The following is a 23,146-nucleotide window of genomic DNA, read 5'->3' as shown; positions in this document are numbered from 1 at the left end:
GATTTCAGGCCAGTGACTTGGGGCCATGTGAGGGGAGAGGTGCTCCTGGATATAAGGCCGGCATCTGCATAGGCCCCCTTCTCAGCCTATGCACGAGTCAGTGCTTGCTTCATCTAATTTAAACTTCACTTATTACCAGCCTTACTATTCCTGTTTTCATCGATTGTGTGATGAGTGGGTTGTATTTTTTTTTTTTAATTTTTAAAAGATTTTATTCATTTATTTGACAGAGAGAGCGAGCGAGCCAGCACAAACAGGGGGAGCAGCAGGCAGAGAGCGAGACATGCTCCCGCTGAGCAGGGAACCAGATGTGAAACTCCATCCCAGGCCATGAACTGATCTGAGGACAGACACTTAACGGACTCAGCCACCCAAGTGTCCCTGTTCTTAAGGCTTCTGAAAAAAAAAAAAAATCATGGGGTAGTTGTACGGTTAGGATATTGTTACGACGCAGAAATATACCAAGTCATCTGGCACATCCCCTTCCCGGAGCGCGTGCGTGCGCGCGCCCGTGCTTGCGTGCGTGTGCATGTGTGCCGGGGAAGTCATGTGTCGGGGTCTTCTGGCTTGAAGAGGAATCTAGGAATGATGGAGAATCGTGAGTTAAAAGGTTGGTGGTCTTGGGTCCATCACTTTGAAAACCAGCTGTGAATCAGGCAGGCCTTAGAGGGAGGTGCCAGCGGGGGACCTGGAAGTCTAAACCCCGACCAGGTGTAACCTGGGAAGTCCACGTTTGTTCTTAAGTGTTGCTTTGTGCAGAGGGAGAGCTGCTTTCCCCAGCTGTTCTCCCGCCCGGAGGGCAGGACGTGGACCCTGTCAAAGGGCTTGCGTCACAGTCCGGTCCTTTTGGAATCAGATCAAGGATGTCTTTGGATAATGGAATTGGAGGCGCAGGCCAGCTCTTTCCTGTTTCACTGGGCTTCTTAAGATCCGAGTATGGACTTTCGAAACGACTGTTTGCGCTTGCTTGCTTGCTTAATTAATTAATTAATTCATTAAGTGCTCTGGCCTGCAGACAGACTTATAATTTTAATTAGTTGCCAAGATTTAGAAAGAGACTTCGGAAGGTCCGGGTGCCCTGGGCCTTTATTCCTAGGGCTGAGCACACTCTGGGCGTGTGCACTCTGCAGGGAACCTCACTGCCCACCTGCCTGGGCGTCTGCCCGCTTGAATTCTCAGGTCTGAGGCGGTCAGCATTGGCCTATGTCTGTGGTTGCTCCTACGTTGACGCGATACCGGTGGTGTGTGTACCTCAAAGCTATTGTCTTAGTTAATCATAACCAGCTTTCTGAACCTGAAGCAGCCACTTTCCACCCACTGCAAGCTCCTGCGGTTTCTCTACTGCGATTCCAGGTATGGGTGTTACGGGCTGAATTTTGTGCCCCGCCCCAAACTCATATATTGTAATCCTGACTCCCAGTGTGCTAGTGTTAGGGGGTGGGGCCTTTGGGAGGGGTGTAGGTCAGAGGGGTAAGCCCTCACCAAAGAGATTAATGGCCTTAGGGAAGAGAGAAGAGACCTCTGAGAGAAGCCTCGTCCTTTCTGCCTTTGAATGAGATGATGGCTGTCTGTCCGCCGGGAGATAGGGACTCACCAGACCTGGAATTCTGCTGGTGTTTTGATCTTTGCCTCCGAGTCTCCAAGACTGTGGGGAGTGAATGTTTGCTGTTTAAGCACCCAGTCGGTGGTATTTTTGTTATAGCTGCTTGAACAGAGGTAAGACTCCCTCCCGGTACCATCCTGTAGCCAGTGGGCTTGAGCAGGGGAGAGAGCAGGGCTGTACTTGGCTGGATCGTGGAAGCAGTAAGCAGTGTAAGCTTTAAAAGGAAGTTTGCGTGGTGGAATTGGGGGCTGGATATACAGATCGGTCCTGGGCTGGAAGTCTATAGGCAGATATGGAGCGCTTACAAGAGTGTGCTATATTTGAAACCCTGCTTGGCTCTTCAGATATAAATTCTGTAGAAATTTTGCCCCTTTAGGGAAAAATAATCCCCCCTTGTTCTGGCATAAGAAACTTGGGAGAAATAAAAATATATGTAATCCTATTTTTATTTTATATTTTCAGCAATATTGTCACTTGAAAATGTATGAGTGTAAACACTTATTAATTATAAATTGTTGATAATGTATGCATAGAGATATGAAAACATAGAACGGAGTCATATGCTTTCAGTAGAAAATGAGGAGTTCTTTATTTAAAAAGTTTTGTCATTTCTGGAACATAGTACATCCATTTTGGATACTCAGGGAGCCAGATCAGGGGATCACCTAAGACCCTGCAGCTATGAAGCTCTATGAAAATGCATCTCCTTATTTTCCATCTAGGAAGATGGCTAAACAGTGTCTGAAACTCTGTCTGTTCATTGGTTATGCTGTCTCTAGCTGTGCTCTAACTAACGTCGTACTAAGAATTGCATTTTTCTCTCTCCTGACTTAGATTTAAATCTTGCAATCACCGCTGGGAAGTGAGCTGTATCATCTTGAGAAATCAGACCACAGAGCTGGGCATGCAGCCGGCAGGCTGGGTCATCTTTAATCGCTTAACCCTTCATATCAAAGGATGGGTGGAAGCAGCAGATTCCTTCTCAAGAATTTGCCATGGCAGATTTTCTCAAGGAAAACCTGGGAGTTAAAATGAAGCAGAATGTCTACAGCAAAAACCTTGCCTTGTAAGTTGACTTTTATGCCTATACACATGACTGGTTTTATGTGTACGCCCATGGAACTCTCTCTTATAGGCCTGTGTCCGTGTCCGGCACATATGTGGCTGTGATATATATGTACACGTATTTAACATGAGAATGTGTAGGGTGCATGTGTACCTGTGAGGGTGTGAATGTGTGTGCGTGTGTATGTTGTGTGTCTAAGGAAAATTCTTTCCTGTCTTATGCAATAAGATCCAGTCTGTTTAAGGTTGTTTGAGAACATGGCCACGATAATTCCCTTTATACCCTTGGGTGGTGCTCTTTTAAACAGACCCTGGATTTGGCCGTGTGCTTCTGTTTGGAACATTGCCAAATGTGACACAGAGATCTGAAAGGCAGTTGTACGTTGAAGTTGTCTTCTGCTGCTGCTCTTGGGAACCCTTAACCAACACAGTGTCAAGGACCTGGGGCAAGCCTGTTGGAGACATGTGGCCCAGTGACACCTGCCACCCTAGACGACAGCCACCACCAACTGCCAGATAGTGAATAAAACCATCCTGGACCAAGCAGCCCACACCCCACTTGGGAGCTCAGGGCAGCCATGGGAGTGAGCCCAGAGGTGGCTGGCAGAACAGCCCGGCTGAGCCTGGCCCACCCACATAATCCCAAATTCACACTTAATGGTGGTCCGTTTAAGGTCACTACATCTGGGGTGGTTTGTTACACCAAAAGACCTTATTAACTGATCTGGTTGGAAAGAGAGGGAAAAGGCTCGCCGCTGGAGGAAGTGGGGTTTGGTGAGAACCTGGAGGCATGAATCACAAGAAGAGATGTAATTCCGCGTAAACATTCTTTATAATCCTATTCTTACTTTATGAGTTTAGAAACATAAAAATTAGCTCTTATTGGAGGACCTACTATTAATTCTCACACAGGCATGCACATTAACAAGTCAGGCATGGGCCGTGCTGGTATGCTCCAGTAGTGCTTTACTGGGGCCTGGGGAAGAAAGCCAAAGAGAAGCCAACCCAGGGACTACATGGAGAACGCTGCACGATGGAATCTGCCGCGAGGCGGTGACTTGCTCTTCGGAAGCGAAAGGATTCGTTTCATGCCCGCTCCCAGTCCGACTCCGTGGGGTGGGCAGCGCTCCGCATCCATTACCCGGGAGCTCACCCCAGGCATCTCGACTCCTTGAAGAACAGCGCCTACAAAATGAGGCTCTGAGAGAAACAAGATTCTCTTCCCTGCCTGAGGCCTGCCTTTCGGGAACCTGCCACCTCTTTGGATAATTGCCTCTAGGGATGATGTCCCTCTCAAGGGAGACCGTGTGCTCTTCCAGGGACAAGACCTTTACCCTGCAGACCACAACAGGGTATCAGGATGTAATGATCAGTTTATTCCAGACGGCTCTGCTTATCTGTAGAAGCAGAGGTATATGTGAAAATTCTGTGTGTGTGTGTGTGTGTGTGTGTGTGTGTGCGCGCGCGCGCACACGCATGCACACACACCCTGGCCCATGCGCAAATCCAAGAACATTGGCTTGGAAGTCAGGGCACATGACTTTGGCACTTCCAACTCCAGTCCTGCCTTACAATAAATCCCCACTCAGTGAGACCTGAGGGAGTTGAGGGTAGACTCTAATCTGCTATTAATACCAGTACTTTGTGTCTAAAAGACATTTTAGATCTAAAAGTCTTGTCTTAAAACAAAGGAATACACACAAACACTTTTGTTATTGGTTAACACCTAAATGGAAAATAGTGGTTCAGATGGCATAGACACTTTGGAGCTCTTAGGGAGCTCTGATGCCTGTATGGATACCAACACTTAACTACATTTTGTACTTTACGTTTTATCTAGGCCTGGACCTGCCGAGCGTTCTTGCAGATGAATACGTGTCACATACTGCCGAAAAGCATGTGCTATGGCAGTCAGGTCAAAGGCTCAAAATGACTGATATATTTTTTTTCTTTTTGTTTTTATTTGATAGATCTAGGGACGGTATGTATAGGGGAAAAATGATTGGATTAATTATATTATTATTAACACAAAAGAAACTGGCTTTGTTAAGTGTTAGCTATTGTCAAGCCCTGTATGAAGCCCTTTATATATTATTATTTACCTAGTAATCTGGTTATAGTATTACTATTCCAGTTTTCCAGGTAAGGAAACTGAGATTCTTTTTTTTTTTTTTTTTAAGATTTTATTTATTTATTTGACAGACAGAGACCACAAGTAGGCAGGGAGGCAGGCAGAGAGAGGAAGGTAAGCAGACTCCCTGCCAAGCAGAGAATCCGATGCGGGGCTCGATCCCAGGACTCTGGGATCATGACCCGAGCCAAAGGCAGAGACTTTAACCCACTGAGCCACCCAGGCGCCCCAAGCAAGCTGAGATTCTTAACTAGAAAGTTGAAACATCTCATGCGTGGTTGCTATTCACTGTTGAAAGGAAAACCTGAATACGGCAGGCCTGTCTGTTGACAAAGCACTGCCTTTATTTTAACTATTTTTAAAGGATCTTATTTATTTATTTGAGAGAGTGAGGGAGAGTAAGCATGGGTTAGGGAGAGGGAACACAAGGAAGGGAGAAACAGGCTCCCAGATGAGCAGGGAGCCCAGCGTGGAGCTCAGCGTGGAGCTTAGCCCCAGGACCCTGGGATCACGACCTGAGCTGAAGGCAGACGCTTAACTGACCGAGCCGTCCAAGTGCCCCAGCACTGCCTTTATTTTTAATTAAATTTATTGTGAACTATTTGAACCACACAGAAAAATTTAGAGAACATTAAACAAACACTCATGTGCCTATCACCCAATTTTATTAGCTCCTAATATTCTATTATAGTCACTTTATATTTCATGGTATTTTTTAAGGTGCGATATTTGTTTTTTTTTAAATTTATGTGTAGAAATTCTTTATGGAGTCTGGATATTGATTCTGTGGATTGCAGCTATCTTTATGGTGATATCTAACAAGGAGAAATTTTCATTTATTTAAATGTAGTCAAATGTTTATGGTTGAGCTTTTTAGTCCCTTTAGGAGTTTTTTTTGTGGCTAGTGATTTGTGGGGACTATTTTTGAAATATTTTTCTTTGCTACCACCAAGATAGTCTCCTTTTTCAATTGTTAGAGAGTTTCTGCCCACATCTATCTGGAATTTACTGTTTGTGAATGCAGGGAGGTGAAGATCTATTTCATCCTTCTGAGATGGAGAATGACTCACCCCAGGACACTTCACTCAGGAGTGCCATCTTGACCCTCATTCTACCTCTGTGCCATATGAAAACTGTCTCTTAGCTCTGTGTTCTGTCTCATCGTTCTGTTGTCTGCTGCTGAGCCAGCACCACACTACTGCTTCGTTAGAGAACTTGATATGGGCAGGGTAGCATCTCTTCATGTCACTCTTCCATTTGTCCCTTAGGTAATTTTGGCTTTTTACGCTTTTTAAGATCAGTTGTGAAGCTCCGTAAAAAGCCCTGTGAGAATTTGGGTTGTAATTGTATTCAATTAATATATTAACTTTGGAGTGGTTATTGAACCTTTATACAATTGAGTCTGTCCAAGTATATAAGTGTTGTCTCTTTCCATTTAAGTTGCTTTTATGGTTCTTGCTAACATTTTGAAAATTTTCTCTTCAAAGTTCTTACATAGATTTTTTTTTTTTTTAGTTTTATTCTTGAGAAGTTCATCATTTTTCTTACTACTGCAAGTGAGATATTTTTTCCCGTTATTTCTTTACATTAGTGTATAGGAATGTTATCAGTGTTTTAAAGTTTATCTTTTGTACATAAAGATTGCTTAATTTTCTAATTTTTTCTAATATTTGGTAGATGCCTTCAGATTTTCTATATATACAAATACATTAGCACAAATAAGGCTATCTTTTTCTAAGATTTTGTTTATTTATTACAGAGAGAGAGAGCACAAATGGGGGCAGGGAGGCACAGAGGGAGAAGCAGGATCCCCACTGAGCAGAGAGCCCGATGTGGGGCTCAGTCCCAGGACTCTGAGATCGTGACCGGAGCTGAAGGCAGATGCCCAACTAACTGAGCCACCCAGGCGTCCCCAAGGCTAGTTTTTAATTTTTCTTTCCATTTCTTATATCTCATTCTTTAATCTTGATTTTATTACTTGGCTAGAATATTTAGTATAAATGCTTTTTGTGTGCCTCTTGAAAAAGTTATGTGATATGTCTCCTTTGTATTAGAGCATCCTTACATTCATTTGATAAAAGTATTTTTGAAATATTGCAATAGTTTATGAGGTTTATTTGCTTGTATTTTATTTAGGATTTTTATACCTGTGTTAGTAAGAATAGTTTATAATTTGATTACTTGTACCACCTTTGTCACATTGTGATATCAGTAGACGAGATGGGTAATTTTCCCTTATTTTTCCTTTCTCTGAAATATTTTGTTCAAGATACGAATTGTCTACTCCTTTATAGATTTGCTAAGTTACCTTTAAAAGTGTCTACCTCTGTTGTGTTTGGGAGAAGGAGATTTCGATAACTGATTTTGATTCTTCAGCAATCATTGGTTTATTCAAGCTTTCTATTTCTTCTTGAGTCAACTTTGATCATTTATATTTTTCTAGAAAACTTCCCTTTCGTATACATTTTGCGGTTACCTCCAGCTGGATGCAAGCATTGAGGTATTTCACAGGTATTTTGCAAGCATTGAGGTATCCCAATCACAGAATCTTTGGTTGTCTAGCTTCACTTTCTGGCCACAAGTCTGTGACGATTCCCCCTCTAATTTCACGAATATCTTCACAAGCCTGTTGTCCCTGGCAGCAGGCTACCGTTTTCCCCCGGCCTCCTTTTGCCATCCCTGGCTTCATGCAGGGATCCTAGTAGGGTTTCTTTCTAACTTAGGAATATCTGTTCATTAACTGGCAGAAGCCAAGGTCTAAGATACCACTCCTGCTTCCAGCTCAGGCTGCAGCAGACCCACGGGTCTGTTCAGTCCCTTGATTTTCTGTTCTTTTTCTGGTCCACAGCAGTTGTTACCTTGTTTTTGAGCTTGGCTATAGTTTTACTGGTTTCTCCTTTAAAATTTTAACTGTTTGTAGCAGAGAGGGTTGTTGAAGATGGAAGTCATTAAGTTGTCTTGAATGGATGTTTCCCAGCATCTGCTTTTGACCACTGGCCTATAGTGCCTCTTCAGTCAATCATTCCTTTAGACAATCTCCAATCATCTATCCAGGAAATCAATGACTTGTGCACAGCTTCCTGCTCCCTGGATTGAAGCAAGTAAACTCTCTTTCTCTGAACTTACCCTTCTTCTGGACTTGCACATAAATAGGAGCAGAGGTCATGAACTCAGTCTATGAGGGTCTTTGGATGTCCTGAGTCCTCTTGCCCCTCCTCCTTGTCCCTCGCACCCTCCACTTGAGAGAGGAGGAAATAGAAGTTCAGGGAGCTAAAATTATTAGAGCAAAGCTCTCTAGATAGTGGGAGACAACAGGGAATTAGAACACCTGGGTAGCCTGATTTCAAACCCAACCCCACAAGATTAGTGGTTCTCAGGTTTGGTGACACATTAGTAACACTGGAGATCATTCAGACATCCTGATATCCAGCCCGAATGGACTGAAAATTTTAGAGGTTGGGGTCCAGACTGCTGAATTTTTTTCTAAGCTTGCCAGGTGCTTTCTGAGGTGTAGTGAGGCTGAGGAACCCCATACTGGCTGATGCCCTCTCTCTTGTTTACTCCAGCCTCCCTTTACCTTCTGTGATTTTTTTCCCCCCCAAGGGCAGCCCTCACTGTACAAGTAACTGACCCTTCACCCTACAAGCTGGGCCATTATTGCTCTCTCCATCTTACCCTATTTTCTAGTTTCTTCCCCCCTCCCCTCTGTTTTTTATGATTAAAATTTTCAGCAGAAGATATCTGTGTTGTTGCTTCTTGATCATCATAACAATAACAGACTACTCTTAATTGTTCATTTAAAAGCAACACATTATTCTCCTTGATGAGTGTGTCGGTGAAATATATGTGTACATACACACAGACAAACATATACACACAGGGACAGATCAGCGGGGACTGAACACTAAATAATCACATAGTATGTTCAGTGCTTACAATTGGGTTAATCTTTGGCCTAGGAGCACATGTGTGCCACAGTAACTAGACACTGGCATAAGTGTATGGCTTTTCTAGTTCATGGCTTGCTTCCCCCAATGTGAGCTATCACTTTTCTGAATCTTGTGCTTGTCATCCCCCTTTAAAACAGTTTTATTATATATGTACATTTCTAAGATTATGTTGCTTGGTTGGTTATTTTTAATTTTTAAGGAAAGAAATCATGTTGCCTGTAGTCTCCTGGAAGCAATTTTTTTTTCCCTAAAAATATTGTATTGCCAAGAGTCAACCATATTGTTGTGTGTAGCTACAGTTCATTAGTTTTGAGTGCCTCACAATATTTCATTGTGGAGTACTCTAGAATTTACTTATCCAGTTGGAATGCTTCCAGATTTTTGCTTCCAAGAATAGTACTACTATGAATACTTTTGTACATCCTTCCTGGTGCACATATGTACAAGTGTCTCCTGAGTATATACCTAGAAGTGGAATTTGGGGGTTGTAGGGTATATGACATAGAGCTACTTAACTTGAGATAATGCCAAATTTTTTCCAAAAAGATTTTACCGATTTACTCTCCCCCTGGCAATCCTGTGTATCCATATAATTTCTAACACTTGATAATGGCATCTTTCTTCATTCTTCCAATCAAATGGGTATCAACGGCATCTCATTATGCATTTCCTTGATATTACCTCAAAAGTTTATTGCCCATATATATATATATATGTATATATATATTCTTCTGTGAGATGGTTATTTGTGTCTTCTGTCTCTATCATTTTTTTGTCCCTTTCTTATGATTTTATAATAGTTTTTTGTATATTTTCCACATTAATCCTTAGTTGATGGTACACGTGACAAATATGTTTTTCCAATTTGTAATTTATCTTTTCCTATGTAGCATGTGTAAGATCACATTTTAGGCATCTTCTTTCCCTTTTTTGATGCCTCCCTCCATTTAACACCATCCGCTGTTCTCCCCCTCGCCCCCAAAGACCCAACACTTGACATAGTCATTTGATATATTCTGTAATGTGTTAAATTTTGCTTTCCACGATTTCTCGTGACTATCTCTTAAACACGTGTTGGGGTCCCGGTGGTGGACGAGTATCCCAAAGTACTTATTTGCACTTTAATAGAGGGGTTCTGAGGCTTAGGATTGTGGCTGGGAAGAAATATTTCCAGGCAGAGGGGCCACCATCCCTCACCCCCCAAACCTGTCTACACCGACTGCTCCATGGGCAGCTGAAATATGTTCAGGACTCACATCTTATAGAACTCTTCTGAAATACAATTCCCCAGGAAGCTTTCATTTTTCTCCAAGTAGTAAAACTCCCACTTCCTGATAGTTACAAAGATAGGTTTTGTTGTCATAATGCTTTCTCTGTGTGCTGCTTTGCAATCAGAGTTTTCACCACTCAGTGGATCTATCACTGAGCAGCACATTACAGCAAACGCATATCCGTTTGCCTCTATTATTGTCATAATCAAAAGGCGGGGCTACATTGAAATATTTGCTTCGTGCATGCATATCTGTTATCCGAAGGGCCCTTTAACCTAAATGGTGTGCTTTCTGTAATGTCTTCGGTTAATGAATGGGTCTGTGAGGGCCTCAGAGCAGTGCAATGTGGGAAGAACGCTATAATTTCTTTTTAACATGCAGGAATTCTGAATACGAGAAAATGCATGCCAAATTTTATTGCTTCTAAATCTGAATAATTGTATTTCTGGGCTGTGCATCTGGGTAGATAATAAAGCCACAAAACAATTTAATGAAACATATAAAAAATAAAATGACATTACTAAATATTATAATATGAAGAAACTATTTTTTGCATATTGTCACCTAATCTTTCAACCATATAGCAACAAATAATGCAACCATAATTGAAAGTTTTATTATCCATCTGAGTAAATTGAGCTCAAATTTACCTTGTTCTCGTTAGTTGGTGGGCAAGCCTATTGGGGCTACTGACAGGATTTCATTTTCGTGGTGGTTTTCTTTTTTTTTTTTTTTTTTTTTTTTGCCCTTTCTATGGAATCTAAAGTGGTCAATAAATAGCCCTGCTGCTTAATCGATTCTGAACTCAGCTCTTCAGAAAGCCACTCCTCGGCCCTGTGACCCATGCTGGCAGCCAGCCCTGCATTTGCCGAGTTTCAGAAACTGGCTCCCGCCTTCCTGGTCCTAAAGCCCCACACACATGCCGGGGAGCCCAGGGTCTTCACTCCTGGTTTGCTGCAGGCCATAATTCCTGACTCAACTCAGACACCTCCCGAGGGGACTTTGCATTTGCAATGGGAGAAACTGGCATGGGCTCTTGAGGGGAGAGTGGGAAGATGCCCACTGGTGCTGGCCCGATGAAAAGGTCTCTCGTTCTGCTTTGCCGAAGGTCCTTAACCTGCCTCTGTGGCAGAGGGTGGGGTGGAGGCTGCCGCAGGAAGAACCCCCTAGCATTTCTGATCTAGGGACCCATGTGCTAACCCACACTGCGGGGACTCCGGGCCACTTGTTCTCAGGGCAGACCGCGGACTGGGGGTGCTGCCAGGCCTCGGGAAAAGACAGCACATCTTTCAGAGGCATCCGAAGGGTTGTGGGAGAAAGTATTGATTTCAACAGTAATTTTTAGTTGGGCTCATTGTAAGAAGTTTGGCCTTTTCCTGGAGCTTTGGTTTGAAGAATCAGTCCACCTGGCTGTTTCCCTACTTTCAAGTTCACTGCGGTGAGCCTTTTGAGATTGCCCAAATGGTGGGCTGCCCAGATGTGAGGGGATGCTTCTTCATCAGGCAGACCCTGGGGTGCCTCACGGAGCTGGGGCTCTGGCATTACCTCCTCTTCCATTCCCCCTGTCTTCATTGGTGAGAGTTAGCAGGAGGAACTAGCATTAGGCAAGTGATCTTTCCAGAACTGCTTTCCTCTTCAGAGCCCTAAAATAGAGTCTGGGTCTTATTCTGTCAGACACGCCCCCTCCCCCAATTTTTTCCAGGGCTCTTGCTCCTGTTTCCTGCCATTTGGCCTCATCAGGCCAACTTTGCTCCATCTGGTGTGTTTCACGAACTTCATGCTTCAAAGAGAAGGGGTTGGGGATTCAAGCTATTTCTTCTTCCCAAAGCTCTGGTGTGTTTATACAGATGTGTCCAGACCCTTACCCTTAACCTCCAGCTGCAAATACAGAAAGGGGGAGGGCCAGGAGGAGACCCAGCACCTGGTCGCATCCCTGATCTGTCACTGGAGGCCCTGAGACCGATAGAAAATTTCCTTCACACACATCCCCTCTCCCGCCAGGGCAAATCTGTGGGGCCCTTTGGTTGTGCTCCCTGTCTGCATACAGTCCTCTGGCTTCAAAGATGGTGACATCCCTTCCTAAGAGATGTTCCATTAGGATTGAGAAAAACCTCACCACCGACAAACCCCACCACCACTGACAGTAAGGTTATAGTGATATTTTGGAGAAACTATTTTCAGACAAGGCTTCTACGAAATGTGCTGCTTGCTACGTGCCAAGACTCATTTCCAGATCCTGTGGAGGGAAACGGGAGTAGTCAGGACAGGGTGACGAAGAAGCCTCTTTACTTTCTCTTGTTCTTTGGGTAATTCAGTATAAAACTTTGAAAATATTGCGTTAGGCCAAATGTTAATTTGCCTTGTAGCTTTTTGGGATGGAAGACACATTCCCCACTCCCCACCTGGAGGAACATCTACCTTCCTGAAATGTCCCCAGTCCCCCTTCTGTGGGTTGGGGTATGGAGATGGGAAGCGGGGGAGGCAGTAGTGGAAGATGCTGAGTTCAAGCCTTGCCATCCCTCTGTCAGAGGCAGCCTCTCTACAGGATTCCGCCTGCCTTGCTCTCTACCATGGAGTGCAGAGCAGGGCAAGGCAGAGGTGGTTCGGCTCTGGGGCTCTGATTTAAGTGTGAAGGACGAGCAGCCCCTTTGACTACAGAGCTGCTGGGCTTTTCAGTCTGCTCTTAGCTGCAGTGGAGCAGATCTTCTGGTCTCCTTTTGTTGGATTCTCATGGCTATCCCTTAGTTGGCTCTCAGGGGACAGGGAGGAAAGGCTATTACCGATGTGCCTAATATTGTGATAGAGAAGGTGATCCCAAGTTGAATCTTGGAAGCAAACCTGAAAACAGTCTAATTCTTTTTATTTATTTATTTATTTATTTATTTTAATATTTTATTTATTTGTCAGAGAGAGAGAGAGGGAGCGAGAGCGAGCCCAGGCAGACAGAATGGCAGGCAGAGACAGAGGGAGAAGCAGGCTCCCTGCGGAGCAAGGAGCCCGATGTGGGACTCGATCGAAGGATACTGGGATCATGACCTGAGCCGAAGGCAGCCGCCCAACTAACAGAGCCACCCAGGCATCCCTGAAAACAGTATAATTCTTATAGAATTTTTTTTCTCAGTTGCATTAATTTTTTTTTAAAAACTGTGGTACAGTACACATAGCATAAAATGTACTATCTTAGCCATTTTTTAAATAAGATTTTGTTTATTTATTTATTTGACAGAGAGAGAGTTCTGCAAGTAGGTAGAGAGGCAGGCAGAGAGAGGGGGAAGCAGGCTCTCTGCTGAGCAGAGAGCCCTATGCGGGTCTCGATCCCAGCACCCTGAGATTGTGACCTGAGCTGAAGGCTTGGTCACAGCCTAAGCTTAACCCACTGACCCACCCAGGCACCCCTGTCTTTGCCATTTTTAAGTGTAAAGTTTAGTTAGGTGTTAGGTGCATTCCCACTGTTAGACAACCAATCTCCAGAACGCATTTTCATTTTGCAAAACTTAAACTCTGTATCCAACCGGACAACTCCCATTTTCTTCTCCCAGTTAGCTGGTAACTACCCTTTTACTTTCTATCTCTATGAATCTGACTTCTCTAGGTACCTCATAAAAGTGGATCATACAATATTTGTCTTGTTGTGACTCGCTTATTTTACTTAGTGTAATAGTATCAGGGTTTGTCCATGTTGTTGCGTGTGTTAGAATTCTCTTCCTTTTTCAGGCTAAATAATATTCCCTTGTTTATCCATTCATCTGTCCAAGGACACTTGGGTTGTCTTTGCCTTTTGGCTATTGTAGATAATGCTGCCATTAACATGAATGTGTACATATTTCTTCAAGACCTTACTTTCAATTCTTTGAGTATGCATGCAGAAGTGGAATTGCTGGATCATATGGCAATCCTATATTTAACTTTTTGAGGAACTGCTATACTGTTTTCCATAGCAGCTGTACCATTTTTGCATTTCCAACAGCAGGTCACCAGGGTATCAATTTCTTCACATCCTTGCTAACACTTGCTTTTTATGTTTTTTTTTTTTTTTAATAGTGACCATTCATGTGGGCGTGAGGGTGATTTTTTTTTTTTTCTTTAAATAGAGAGACTACAAGTCATGCGGGGGTGGTGATGGGAAGGAGCAGAGGGAGAATCCTAAGCAGGCGCCACACTCAGTGCAGAGCCCGACTTGGGGCTTGATCCCATGACCCTGACATCACAACCCGAGTCAAAGTCAAGATGCTTAACCGACTGAGCCACCCAGTTGTGAGGTGATACTTTATTATGGTTTTGATTTGCCTTTCCCTAATGATTAGGGGTGATTGAGCAGATTTTCATGTGCAGATTAGTCATTTGTATAAATCTTCCTTGGAGAAATGTCTGTTCAAACCCTTTCATTTTTAATTTTTTTTGAGTTGTATGCGTTCTTTATATATTATAGATATTAGCTCCTTATCAGATACCTGATTTGCAAATATTTTTTCTGTTCGGTGAGTTGCCTTTATACTTTGATTGTGTCCTTTGATGCATTTTGATAAAGTCCGTTTTATTTCTGTTTTTGTTGCTCCTGCTTTTGGTGTCAGATCCAAGAAATCATTGCCAAATCCAATGTCATGTAGTTTTTTCCTTAGGTTTTCTTCTGATAGTTTTAGCTTTAGCTCTTATGTTTAGGTCTTTGATCCATTTTGAATTAAATTTTGTGTGTGGTATAAGATAAGGATCCAAATTCCTTTTTTTGCGCACGGATATCCAGCATTCTGAGCACTGTTTTTTGAAGACTCTTCTCTCCCCATTCCACGTTCTTGGCATTCGTGTCAAACTCATTTGACCATATGTGTGAAGGTTTATTTATGACTTCTCTATTCTATTCCATTGGCCTATATGTCTTTATGCCAATACTGCACTGTTTTGATTACTGTAGCTTTGTAGTAAGTTTCAAACAGGGAAGTGTGAGACCTTAAATTTTGTTCTCTTTAAGATTGTATTGACTGTTTGGGTCCCTTGAGATTGAGAATTTTAGGATGGATTTGACTATTTCTGTAAAAAATATCGTTGTGATTTTGATAGGGATTATGTTACATCTGTAGATTGCTTTGGATAGTATGGACGTCTTAACAACATTGTCTTCCCATCCGTGAATACATCCAGTCCAGGATGTCTTTCCATTTATTTGTCCCTACTCTAATTTTTTAAATAAACTTGTTATAGTTTTCAATGTATAAGTCTTTTGTCTCCCTGGTTTAGTTTATTCCTAAATATTGTATACTTTCTGATGTTTTAATAAACGGAATTGTTTTCTTACTTTCTTTTTTGAATTGTTCATTGTTAGTGTATAGGAATGCAGTGGATTTTTGTGTGTCAGTTTTATATCCTATAACTTTACCAAATTTGTTTAGTAGTTTACTGTGTGTGTGTGTGTGTGTGTGTGTGTGTGTGTGATATTTAGGGTTTCTACTTAAATGATTATTCTTTTTTTTTTGAATTTAATTTTTTTTTTAATTTGACAGAGAAAGATCACAAGTAGGCAGAGAGGCAGACAGAGAGAGGGGGGAAGCAGCCTTCCCACGGAGCAGAGAGCCCGATGTGGGGCTCGATTCCAGGACGACCCTGAGATCATGACCTGAGCCGAAGGCAGTGACTTAACCCACTGAGCCACCCAGGTGCCCCTTACCACTTCTGCCCTTATTGGAGCCTTCTTTGTATCTAGTCATTCTACTTCTCTGTTCAATCAATTCCAGTGACTCTGATATCTTTCTGGTAACATCAGGTTAATGTCCCACTTCCTTAAGGGTACTTAGAAGGACTTCGGATCTGGCCCTGGTTCTAGAGACCCTGGACTATTCTAGGTCTTTGAACATGTTCTGCTTTCCTCACGACCTTTGCACTGTGCCTTCTGCCTAAATGCCTACCATTTCCTCAACCCTATCTCTGGCTTATTCCATGTGTTAGGAACCTTTTTTGACATGATGTAGCTGGGTTAGGAGACCATGGTATATAGCCCCATGAGACCTTGCACTTTATCCCATTTTATGTCCATATATTATTTTGATTGTCTGTTTTTGTATGTCTCCCCAAGTAGACTGTGGTGTTTGCATACAGGGACTGTGGTTTGCTCCTTAATGTATCTTTAGTGCTTAGCATAATTATGGCACAGAAAAGGTACTCAGGAAGCACACATGAAGCACGGCTTTGGAGAGGAAATGTTCCATTCCCTGAGGGAAAGGAGGTAGCATGGGCTAGAAGTCAAGGGAATTTGTTAAGGGCAGATCTCCCTTTCTATTAAAATGGAGGTAATTATGGGGCACCTGGGTGGCTCAGTGGGTTAAAGCCTCTGCTTTTGGCTCAGGTCATGATCCCAGGGTCCTGGGATCAAGTCCCGTGTTGGGCTCTCTGCTCAGTAGGGAGCCTGTTACCCTCCCTCTCTCTGCGCCTGCCTCTGTGCCTACTTGTGATCTCTGTCTGTCAAATGAATAAATAAAAAAATAAAATCTTTAAAAAAAACAAAAAAAAAATGGAGGTAATTATAACTACTTCATAGCATCTACACAACCAAAATAAATTCCATGAAAAGAATGTTTATTGTACATCTACTGCATTCCTTTTCCTGAGGGAACTCCACCAAAATGGAAGTGGAATGAAGTGAGAAGCAACATTCACCTCCAAATTAATCAGGGTAAAATATCCCCAGGAAGGATGCAAAGTTTCGAAAATATATATAGTATACAGTATACAAAGCATGCAATGCCTAGTAAGGAGAGGAGATGAAAAGAACAAGCAAAGGTAGAAGTAGTTTGATAGTGTCAAGGGCAAGACTGGAACCCAGTGTTGTGGTGTCAGTGCCTCCAGTGAAAGCTTCAGAGTTCATGGGGTTGGGCGCACACCACAGGAGATAGGAGTCCTATCCTCCAGGGCTTTCTGTAGGAGGGAACATATTGGGGAGAATAGACAACTGTCTTCACTGGCCCAGACTTTCAGTCTCTCAGTCATCACATGGACCAGAGTCATCAGCATGGAATTATGACCAGAACTTCAAGAAGGGGAGAGGACGGGAGCGCCTGGGGGCACATTCGGTTAAGTGTCCATCTCTTGGATTTGGCTCAGATTATGATCTCAGGGTTGTGGGATTGAGCCCTGTGTTGAGCCCCGTGCTCAGCTCTCAGAGTCTGCTTGAGATTCTTTCTTCCTCTGCTCCTCCGCCTGCACACAGGCTCTCTCTCAAACAAACAAACAAACAAATAGAATCTTAAAAAGGGGAAAGGTTGTAGTACAGTGTTCTGTTAGGCTGCTGGTGTGTGTGAGGATGGAGCTGGCCCTTGGAATGGCTGTCTCATTGCTTCCTCCCAGTAACCAGAAGAGGCCAGCCGCACCTGAAAGATGAGTAACTGGGTTTGGAGACTGGAGACTGGACCCCCTCCACAGCGAGAGTCATTCTTTGAGAAGGTTCCATTGACTATATAAAACATTAGATGGATACTTAGGGACTTAATAACCAGTTTGGGGCCAGAGGCAATTTTTAAAAAAAAAATGTTTTTTTTTTTTTTGAAACTAGATAAAACTGTTAAAATTATAATTTCAAAGACTTCTTTCTCCCTATCGTTAATATTTTAAAGTCAGGTGAGAAGTAGCTTCTGTCCCCCTGCTGCGTAGCGGTGCTTGGTTCAGCACTTTGAGAGCAGGGAGAGAAAAAGGGGGAGTGGTTTAGCTTTATAGGCCTATATGGGGGACTTATTTTCCCACAAGGTTTTAAGTTTTGAAATGACTAGGGGTTTTGTTTCATTCTCAACTAGTGTCCCTGGAGCCAAAGAGAGTGCCTAGTACATACTAGATACTCAATAACTATTTGTTGAATGAATCAATAACAAGGTCAGACACAAGTGACAGTTAGAATCTGTGTGAGATGATGTGTAATCCAGCTCCAGACATTGAGGTGCCAAGGGCCATCCAAAAAGAAAATGATGGGTAACAGCTGCTGTTCTAGGAGAAGATATGGGGCCACCGTTTCCTCTTCCTGGAGGTGGGTTTGGAGTTGGGTGCTGAAGGACAGACAAATGGCGAGGAGGAAGGACACGTCCAGATGTGAGAGAGGCCGGAGCCAAGCACAGGGCATGGAAAGGATGCTGAGTACCGACGAGCAGCTGAAGCTTCAGGAGGGGAAAGAGCTGCCCAGGATGTGCTGCTTGGGAATGAGTGGATTTAAACCCATGTGGTCTGGCTCAGTCCATAGTTCCTTGATGAATCTGGATGATGGGCAGGAGGAGGAAGTTTGCAAGGAGCAGTTCTAATAGCCTGGAGGACCTGTATGTTGGGTGGGTGTCCTCTGATTTACACATATATTCTGTCCAGGGAGGTCTTCTTACTGCTTCCCTTTTGCCACTGAGGCAGTGGGGACAGTATTTACCTGGCTATTTCGAAGTAGGCAAATATTAATGGGAGAGTCACTTAGGAATTCCTAGGTGGGAAACTAGTGCACAAAGACAGAGCATTTCTGTACCAGCGAGTGGTGAAAAATAAAGGGCATTTCAAAGAATATTATCATACAACTTGATTTTTGCATGGAGAATTCAGACAGACTGCTTCTGCAGACTTAAATAATCCCAGGATGAAAGGTACTATATAAATGCAAAGTATTATTATTATTATCCCGTGGTAGAAAAGAAGGGCATTTCAAAGAATGTTTCAGTACAACACAATTTTATTTTGCACGGAGAGTTCAAGGGAAAAAGCTTTATTTTATAGACTTAAATAATATCGTTATGGAGCTACAGTAAAATAAATAATACAGATATGGTGTTAAAATAAATAATACAGTTAGGAGGCTTAAATAAATAATGGCGGATAGAGAAGAGAAATTAAGAGTCCTGAGAGAAGGTGGGGGGGAGGTGCAATTTTGAATTATAAGTGGTAGAGAACTGAAGTCCAGAAAGTCTTAAAATATTCAGGATGTATCTACACTGACCAAAAATATAGCATCAGACAGGTTACCATCAGGGAATTGATCTGACAGTGTTTTAATTTTTTTTTAATTTTTAATTTTTTTTAGTGATAGACTTTTCCCATTGTTTCAATGGTTCTGGATGCAATACCAAAACTTTTGACTGAAAGTAAAAAATAATTAAGTTTACCACATTATGATATTTATATAAAATGGTATCTGATAATATCCCTCCTCCCCTAATCCTTGCTCCTTAATCTGTTCCTCTCTTCCTTTGTTCAATTACAGAGAAAACTACCTTATTTTCTACAGATCTCAGAGCTGCCCCTTTTGAAAAGCCTATCCAGTTCTCTCCCCCCTAGGGTGGCCCTCTAACTGTCATCCTCATCAGTAGGTATGGGATCTGTCTACATTTTGTGGTTCTGGTGTCTCTTTGAGAGTCTGCGTTCTCTTCTTTTTATGGAGACAAGGTTGCTATATTGTAGCAGAACAACAAGACCTCTTCTTTAACCATAAACTTGAGCTGGGAGGTTTTTTAGACTTGAGATCCTGAGAAGGAGCCTGAGCTGGGTGCTTTTTGAAAGGAGCTGCCATTAGCACCATGGCTGGTTCTGAGTTTGGGACAAGGACCACCAGAATTAGGCTCCTGCGGGTGGGAACCAGAAGGGGATCACAGGGCCAGAGAACGCGAGGCCGTGGGGAAGTTCAAGGTTCAGGGTTCATGCTGCCAAGCAGGGCCTGAGATTCTGAATTCTCCAGGCTGTGGGAGAAGGGAATAGACTGTGAGGTGGAAAGGTCAGGAAAGTTTCAGAGCACCCCGGGAGGACAGAGACATTCCCCAGAGGCCATCCCTGGGAGAGCCTCATGCAGTTGACCCCAGCGGAAGGGCTGGCAAACCGGATCCTCCCTGTGCCTGAGGGATTTTTAAGGTCTTGGGACAATGGAGAGAAAATTCTTGTCTAGAGGCATTAGTTCTCTGCCCGGGCCTCCATTCTCGTTCTCCATCTGGCTGTGCTTAAGTGCGGAGGTGACACTGTGTTTGCAAAGAAGAGTGTAAGGGACCACCCCCCCCCCCACCCCCGTCCAATGGCTCTGCCCTCCCTGCTTTAGGTCTCAGCCTCCTTCATCCCGACCTCCATCCCTCCAGCCCAGCTCCTGTGATCTGGTTAGGTTAAAGTGCTCACCTCGTCACTTCCCATGTATTTTCTTCTCTTGTGATTAGGCTCTCTCACTGGATGAAGTGGATAGTCAACTCCTGTTTTCTCTTGTCTCGACCAGCTCATCTGGCTCAGGCCTAGGCATGGGGTAGGTAGGTGGTTGTTCAGTGGGAAATTGTGGATTTGAAGAGACACAGGAAGCTGTGCCTAGCAGTGGACTTGGGGAGTATTAGTGGGGACTGAGGGAGCCCCAACCCCACGCCTCCTGTCTCCAGATGCTACAGTGGCCTTTAGAGCGTCCTTCGTGGTTGGATGTCTACTTGGACAGCCCCACAGTGAGCGAGTCAGGAAGAGCCTTGGGGGCATTGTTTCCCCAGGAGTAAGAAGATGATGAGTTGGATGTGATGTTATGTAACTTTGAGGGGAAAGAAAAAACAAACAAAACAGAAAGGCAGGGAAAATATAAATAAGAAAGAGTGCAAAGTTTTATTGTCAACTGCTGCTGTCACCTCCTGGAACTACAGTCGTATCTAAGAAATATGTGACATACTAATAGGAAGTAATTTACCCAAGGATGTTTTTGTGCCTTGAATTGCCTTCCTTGCTCAGCTGTGGGAAGTGTGTGAGTGTCTATGCATGAGAGCCGGCGCGGAGCTGCAGAGACTTCCCAATTTGTGCACAATGTGACTTTTATAAGGCCATTAAACTCATCTCGGAAAAAAGTGCTCTGGAAAACAGTGATACATGGGATCTCAAGGAGCCCGTGAAGGCAGACAGAAATTGCAAAATGATGACCAAACTCTCTTGGCTAAAGTGACTTTGAGGTGGCTGCTGTTCCTCTGCTCACCCTCCTGCCCACCTGTGATTTCTTCCTTTCTCTCTCTGCCTTGAGTTTGCTGATGGCTGGGCAGGCCTTCATCTGCACCATCTTTGACCCAGAGAGCACTGTCCTTTTTTCTTGCCCTGGTTGGGTGGACACTTTGTGACCTGAGGTTGGGGCCTGGGTGCACGACGCTTTAGCTCTTAGCCCAGAACCAGCCTAAGAGCCATTGTGACCTCAGGACACTGGTGATGAAGGTCCTCAGGGGCTCTGAGGAGGACCCTCCTGGGGCCACACCCGCAGAGAGGGAAATGTGGGCATCCAGCCAGTCTGCTGAGGAGACCTTGGGGAGGAAGGGCCAGAAAGACCTAAGGACATAGGATAGGGAGAGAGAGCTCAGCGAAAGAGAGATAAGGAAAGAAGGAGGTGGGAGAAAAGCAGGAAGTTGTTGTGGAGATGGCAAGAGAGTGGAAAGAGGTGGAATAAATAAGAGAAGCGTGTGGTGGAGGGTAGCCGGAAGGACACGGAGGAGAAGGAAGAGGAGAAGTGTCAGGAGACTGTCCTGCTGTTGTTGTTCTTCTCAAGGGCCTTCCTATGCTTGTTCTGTAAACATAGGCAGGGCCATGACCAGAATACAGAAACCATGAGGTAATTAATAGCACGGAGGACAGGAGAGCTGCCTGCCAGGATGGGCATGGCTTGCAGGAACACAGGTGGCCATTTTGAGGGCTCCCTGCATGTTCTACTCTGCCCCCCCCAATACCTCCCTGCTACTCCAGTCCCAGGTCCCACCACCATTCCTGGTTCCGTCTTGGAAACGCAGCCCCACCTCAAAGAGGGCCCTGTGTGGAATGCAGCATGCTGAAGGACTGATGAGGCATTCTCCCTGCTGAGCAGGGCATCCAGAGGCCTTGAGCTGCTAGTGTGGTTGCGGGGGAAGCTGAGATAACACGCCAGGGGATGGGTGGTGGGCTTGGCTCAGGAGCGGGTGGGAGCGTTCCTCTCCAGCCTCATTGCCTGATCAGGGTGTAGACTCTGGGTGCTGAGACACTAGGGAGGGGACGTGCGGGTGTTCATTGGCCACAGATGATTGGGTAGGGATCAGGGGAGCTAAGGAATCAGGGCGCCTTTAATTTGTACTCTGGCCTGTGTATCTCTCCCTGTGTCCTAGCTTGGGAAAAAAGAAATGAGCCCTTTATCAATTTTTAATAAATTGAAATGACAAATAATCCATTTAATAAATTATTAACTGAGAAAATTACTGAAAACTGAAATATCAAACAATCGTGAGCAAATGCTCAAAGCAGCGTGTTTATTAATAACGAGCCCTGCTGTGGGAGTGCGCTGATGCTGTGGTTCTGACATGGCCTCTGACCCACACGCCCACAGCGGCCCAGCGTGGCGGAGGACCCAGGGCTGGGGCATCTGCGGGGGCAGAGGCGGGCATGCTGCGGGTCTGAGGACAGAGGCGAATGGAGCAGTTGCTTTAGGCCTGGGAGCCTGCAGCTTCGTGGCCCACAGACAGCTCTTGGGTGCATGGTACCGGCATGTGGCCCTTGGATGGGCACCAGGGTGAGGTCCCAAGATGCCCCCTTCATGGTCCTGGAGGGGGCCAGAAATAATCTCAGCTTCAGGCTTTAGGTCTTTAAATCAAGAATGATGTGTCGAGAAAAGAAATCGTGTGTGTGTGTATGTGTGTGTGCACGTGCATGACATTTTGTATATATAAAGGGTGACGTCACCCCCCAGGCTGTCTGCTGTGATGATCAGCTGAGCTGGCTGTCCCGCAGCGGGCCTCGCCAGTGACAGTCAGAGGCCTGGCGTGCTTTGTGGCGGGGGAAGCCTGGCGTGGGGGCCCTTGCTGGGGAGCAGTGAGCACCACGTGGGTTGCGGGGGGGCCCCTCAGGCGGCAATTTCAGGAGTCCTCCACAGAGTGCCCCCGGTCAGACTGCTGAAAAGCTGCCGGAGATCATGGAATCCAGGCATCATTCCTGCTGCGAAACGGTGGTTCATTGAGAGGAGTCACCTCCTGCAGAGTCAGGGCTCAGGCTTCTAGTCCAATGCCCCTTCCCTGTGGCTCCAGGTCTGCAGGCTGGCCCTAGGCTGCTGCTTCTCCGAGAAGCCTCTCTCTGGACAGCTGTGCTTTCAGGGAGTCACACAGATGTCTCTGCTCTGGACACCTCTCGCCACGCGGCTGGCTGTGCCTTCCCCATGTTGGCCCTGGCCTGT

The 23,146-nt window shown here is 44.5% G+C and overlaps 1 long non-coding RNA gene across 2 annotated transcripts in view; it reads left to right on the top strand.

Moving 5' to 3' along the window:
* Positions 1-457: 457 nt before the first annotated feature.
* Positions 458-23,146, top strand: part of LOC122902916 — a 42,388-nt gene continuing 19,699 nt past the window's right edge. For both annotated transcript variants that reach the window (XR_006383890.1, XR_006383891.1), the window contains exons 1-2: positions 458-610; positions 2,438-2,669. This is a non-coding gene — a long non-coding RNA (uncharacterized LOC122902916). The remainder of the gene's footprint in view (positions 611-2,437; positions 2,670-23,146) is intronic.

Source organism: Neovison vison, chromosome 3, assembly GCF_020171115.1.
Source record: "Neovison vison isolate M4711 chromosome 3, ASM_NN_V1, whole genome shotgun sequence".
NCBI lineage: Eukaryota > Metazoa > Chordata > Mammalia > Carnivora > Mustelidae > Neogale > Neogale vison.
Note: the sequence above shows the minus strand (reverse complement) of the source record. Positions and strands in the feature narration are given on the sequence as shown.